The following is a 5,650-nucleotide window of genomic DNA, read 5'->3' as shown; positions in this document are numbered from 1 at the left end:
AAAATTTTGAACGTGAATCAACAAACGAGATGGCATGGCCTTTCACCTGTCACCCGTCTCGAGCGGGTTAATTGGAAATTTCTTATTCTATAAAGATTTTCATTTCCTGTCTCGGGGATTTATGTCAATAAGTATAATTAGGCTGCATTCTATTGATTAGTTTGGTATTTGATGTTGAAAAGATGAATTTGTGACACATTTGTAATCTTGTTCTATACCATCACTTAAGAATGAGGCTGGAATGACCCAAAATTTGTCGCATTCCCATCTTGCATGTGACTTATTGGCTGTTTTGGAAGCTTCTTTAATTGCGACCTTATTGCCTATTTGACCATGGAACCCCTTCGATGCTTTGTTGGCACTCAGTGATTAACATATTTGGATCAAACAATGGATTTAGAAAGGATTTGTTACATAGTTTACTCTTGTATGTAGTCATAATCAGCAACAAATGTATCTGGGTCCAAATGGGTGTATGAGAGCTTTCACCAGAGCTTTGTTGGCTGTGATTGAACAACATATTTGGGCTGACTATGAGGGTAAAAGAATCTCATTGATGCTTTGTTATCCCTCATTAATCAACATATTGTTACGACAGCAGAAGTCATGCAATTCTGGGAACATGCGCGCTGGAGTTTCTGTAAGGATCATGAATTTTCCTGGCAACTCTAGTTTGTTCGAGGTGCCCTCTTTTTTTAGTATATAAGCCGGGCAAGAAAAACCAGCACGTTGGAATAGATATGCAGATAGATCAAAGGGATAAATAATTGAGTCAAGCGAACAGTACCACCGTAAATAAAGTGTGTGAATCACTGTGATTTATAGTGTGGACTCGTATCACTAAAGTTCCTTGGAAAAAATTTATACCAGAAATTAACAAACGAGCAGATATGTAACAATATTTATACCAGCTATGAGTGTAATGAGTATAATCTCATTGATGCTTTATTGGCCCTCATTAATCAACATATTTATACTAATTATGAGTGTATTAGTGAATTGTTTGTTTGTGTTTATGATTGTTCTACAAGGTTGGTTCACGAACGTTGAGTCACTTTTGGTTCTCAGTATTATTTACAATTCATGTCAGTGCCAATATAGTGGAAATGTTCCTTTATTCACCTGGTAAAAAGCCTGGTCTTTTCCTAAGTTCTCTTTGTCTTATGTTTCTGAGAATTATAAACTGACCCTATTTTCATGGCACATTTTAGTTTATCACTCAGGTGTTTGTTAATACAGATATTGTGCATATTTCTGTAATACAAGAGGGTGTGGTATTCTAAAGTGACTTAATTTTCATGTGTGTATGAGAATTCCTTAATAACACAGGTTTGAACAGAAAATTTAGAGTAATTGTAATTGAAAACTTAACTGAGTGTTATACCTGTATCAGAAATTAAGGACACTGGACACTCAGAATATTGTTCCACAGTTTTCCATCTCTGGAGACTGATTTCTGTACAACTATATTCAAGCATGAACTGGGTTCAACTGCGAAAGAATGACTGCTTCAATCATGCAAGAAAACTTGTATCCTTTCTGTTTTGATGGCTTCATGATATTTATGGTTTCCCATCTTGGCATGTACATCCACAAATAGCATTTTGAGATGTCAGAGACTTGACATCGACCCTGCAATGGAGCATTCTTCTACCAGGTAAAGGAAAATGCTTCGCTTTGTTACCCTGGCTACCTGTTTAATCATCATTTAGGATGAGAACTGATAACGTGTCTGACAGTCCAGGTATATTTTCAGAACCTGCCCTTTGCTGAAAGTCAGTTCTTTTTCATGCACTTGTATGGCAAGTAAGAAGTTATAGAAGAAGCCTATTCTTATAAATATTGTTACGTATCTGCTTTTTTGTCAATTTCCGGTATAAATTCTTTCCAAGGAACTTCAGTGATACAAGTCCCTTCTTGATTAAACCAGTTTATTCTTTCTTGATACAAACCTTTAGTACACGGTAATTCCACAGTCCCTAACTTTTCTCTCTACCAGTACAAACACATACTTTATATTACTATTACTGCTGTTCGCTTCTTTAATTATATACCTCTATATCTATCTATCTCCAGCTGGCTTTCTTTGCTAGGCTTATATACTAAAAAGGGGGTATCTAGATCACACGAGCTGCTGGGCAAATTCATGATCGTTCGAGAAACTCCAGCGCGCATGCTCCCAGCATCACGTGACTTCCGCTGTCATAAAAATATATTGTGTGAATTTTGATTATCATTTATTGAAGTATAAATTATATTGAATCTTGTTATAGACTAACCAACATGATTTGTACTTCTAGGAAAAGTTGATTCCTTGGAAGAAAGTTTTCTACATACAAATTGTGATATAGCATCAGAGAAAAGTGAGGTAATTAAACTTTTTACAGTTGTGTTATTAAAGAAAATGTGTAGCTGTAATTATGTCTTTCTGGAATTTGTTTGTTTGGCATATAATCAGTAATGACATATTTGTAGTTACGAGCTGAATAAATTCACTACAAGTTTGCTGCATTGTTGTGAATAAACTTATTAGAGCTCTTGTTACAGTAGTAATATTGCTAGTTCAGAAGTATTGTAGTGCACACCAGAATGTAAACATGTTTTAACAAAATTATATAATTGGTTGAACAATTGCCAAGTTTTATATTGTTACGTCTCCATTTGTTAATTAACTTTCCGTAACTTCGTTCCGACGAAACTTTAGCGACACAAGTCCTTATTTCATAAAACTGGTTTATTCTTTCCGAATATAACTTTACGATACACTTAATTTCAACAATCGCGCTAAAACAAACGCTATAACTACGAACGTGCTCAATAATACTCTCTGACTGCAGATAAATTACTCACTGTCTACACACACACTGTTGTCACGTTGTGAGCGTCCTATTTATATACCAGAAAAACATATATCTAGTAAATGCTAGGGCATTCACGAAGGAACAAGATACTTCCAGAAAATAGGTGGTGTGACAATAGTCACGTGACCCCCTGATGCAACAATATTTAAAGAAGAATGAATTTTTTAGCTAGCTCTTTTCATCAGATAATACAGATTACAACATGCACAGAATTCAAAGAAATTGCATGTGTATTACTTGGAATGTTGAACATGAAATGTTTGTATAAAATTACATCTGTTACATAAAAATTATAAGTCCTTAAAATATAAAACTAATAAAATTTAAACAAAAAATGATAAAATCTACAAACCATGGGTGACTAAAATGATCCCCACTTTTGCCAATCTCTTTATTTCATACACCAAAAATCTTATATTTATGGAATGCATCCATGCCTAAATATGATTTAGAAACTTTTCAGCACTTTGTTGCCTCTTTCCACCTTTACTTGGGAATATCCAACACAACACTCCCCTTTCTGGACATATATATACAAGATGACCATCTGACCACTGGTATACATTACAAAGAAACACATTCACACACAAACTTACATTTCGAATTTTCCCACTCGTACATTATCCAAAAGTCAATTTCTTAAAATTCCTATGACTACATAAACTACATAGTGATGATAATCATTATAAATCTGAATCCAAAGTGACAACTTGTTTTTCTAAAAGGCTCTACCTTGATTCTATCATCCATGATGCAGCCACCTAAGCTAGCTCAAAAACCCAGGAGCAAACACTCAACTCTATCAAGAAATAATGAACCGATCATATTCCATATGTTAACATACCATCAGACCAACAACAAGATCAAAGTTAATATACTAAACAATTACACAATACTTGATGAATACCCTACCACTAGATCTCTTTTCAAGGACACACCCATTATTTCTTAAAGATATGAGAAAAACTTGAAAGAAATCCTGGTGCAGAATAATAACAAACAAAGAAAAGGAACAGGAATCGGGAAGATAATGTTGCATTTGTAACACCTTTTATTAGTTCATGAATGCTCGAGTGTTTACTAGATATGCAGTATTCTTGTATTCACAACGAGCGAACGATTCATGTGCTTGACTCGATTGTTGTCTCTATCTCTGTCTGCAATCAATTACATTGTTGCTGTCACTTCTTGGTGGTCTTATATACGAGAATACCACATATATATAGTAAACACTCTAGGCTTCAAGAAGGGACATGAATTTTCATGACGTGTTACTTGCGTCACGTGACTTCCACTGTCATTACAATATCAATAAAAAAGTTGTGAGGGAATTGGGTATACTGATACATCTGATAAGTCTGGTCATTTGTTCAGCATTTAGACCCTCCTATCGTTATCAGAAAAATCACTATATTGTATGTAATCTGGGGCTTACAAGAAGTATATGGAGAAACTGATAGACTCATAAAACATTAGTGAGATTGGTAGAAGTAAGGTAAATCTGATCACCCTTTTAGTATTAAAATGTAAAAGAAATGTCATGGTTTCCTAGTCAGGAATCATTGGATCTGAGAAGGCTTCAATTGACAGGGATAAAGATGTACCACTTTAAATGGTGGATCTATGTATATTTATATATGAATGTTTATTAAGCTGGAATATTCACATGAGTGATTTTTTTGGAATTAATTGAATATTTTCTTCACCATTACTATTTTATTGAAACATTTATTACTTTTTGCTTTTTCATTGTTGATAACATAACTGTATAACAGATGATATCTAATAATTCATTGTTGTTATTTTTAATTATACCATATGTTTTGTTATGTTAAGACTGGATTTAACTGTTCTGTATGTCTACCTCTTGTTAAAGCCATGAGTTCTAATGTTGAGGAATTGAAGAATTTTCATTGGTTTCTGTCTGTTTGTTTTCATAAAACAATATCTCTAGTCCACAGGTGTTTCCATATAACTTACTTTCTACTAGTTATGTATGAAAACCTCATCAGCTGTTTATAAAAAGAACCTAATATCTTGGATTTTACTTCTGATTACAAAACTTATTCTGTGTTGTATCATCTATAATATTTACATTATATTAGTATTTTATATTAAATCTATTCATGAGCCCCACATCATTGTTTCATTCCATGGATGTTGATGCTCTGTTTGTTTGATAGCAGTACTTTTTCTCTTCAGCTTTACAGCAGACGAGTTTCCACTGTGGAAAGCTCCTTTGTAATGCTTTAATATTCTGTCCTACATTCCTTCCATAATACATATAGTTTACCAGTACCCATTTCAATAGTAGCCACTTCAGCTCCCACATACCCCATATTTAACATGGTTCATCTGTATCTCGCATGTAAATCATCCTGCAACACACCCTTCTGTCGCATGCGACTCCCTCTATTTGATTCTACTGACGTATCACTTCTCATTTAGCAGTGTTACTGTCAGGATATAAAAGACTGTTTGGTTTAATTATTAGTGATTAATTTATATTTTTCAGTGAATATTTCATTATCTTTAAGTTTGTACTAATGAGAGTTAAAAGTAGACGATTGTAGAAAGTTTTGTTAAAACTAATTTGTGTTGAGAATATAAAAAGTGGCCAGACAGCTATGTAATAAACTATGATATAGATAGTGTGAGATGAGTGGGAAGCAGCAGACAGACAGTATTACACAGATAAAAGCAAAGAGAATGTAGTTGTGAAGTCAAGTAACGTAAATGTGATAGGCCTAATGTTTAATATATATATATATTAGAGTGAAATTAACAGT

At 33.8% G+C, this 5,650-nt stretch overlaps 1 protein-coding gene across 1 annotated transcript in view; it reads left to right on the top strand.

Annotated features, from left to right (window-relative positions):
- The first annotated feature begins 2,304 nt into the window (after positions 1-2,304).
- LOC111089228 (zinc finger protein 329-like) overlaps positions 2,305-5,650 on the top strand; it is a 23,976-nt gene continuing 20,630 nt past the window's right edge. Inside the window, exon 1 of the mRNA XM_022401334.1 lies at positions 2,305-2,368. The gene's annotated coding sequence lies outside the window, so the exon portion shown is untranslated. The remainder of the gene's footprint in view (positions 2,369-5,650) is intronic.

This window comes from Limulus polyphemus, unplaced genomic scaffold (genome assembly GCF_000517525.1).
Source record: "Limulus polyphemus unplaced genomic scaffold, Limulus_polyphemus-2.1.2 Scaffold5617, whole genome shotgun sequence".
In the NCBI taxonomy this organism is placed as follows: domain Eukaryota; kingdom Metazoa; phylum Arthropoda; class Merostomata; order Xiphosura; family Limulidae; genus Limulus; species Limulus polyphemus.
This window is presented reverse-complemented; position numbering and strand designations above follow the sequence as displayed.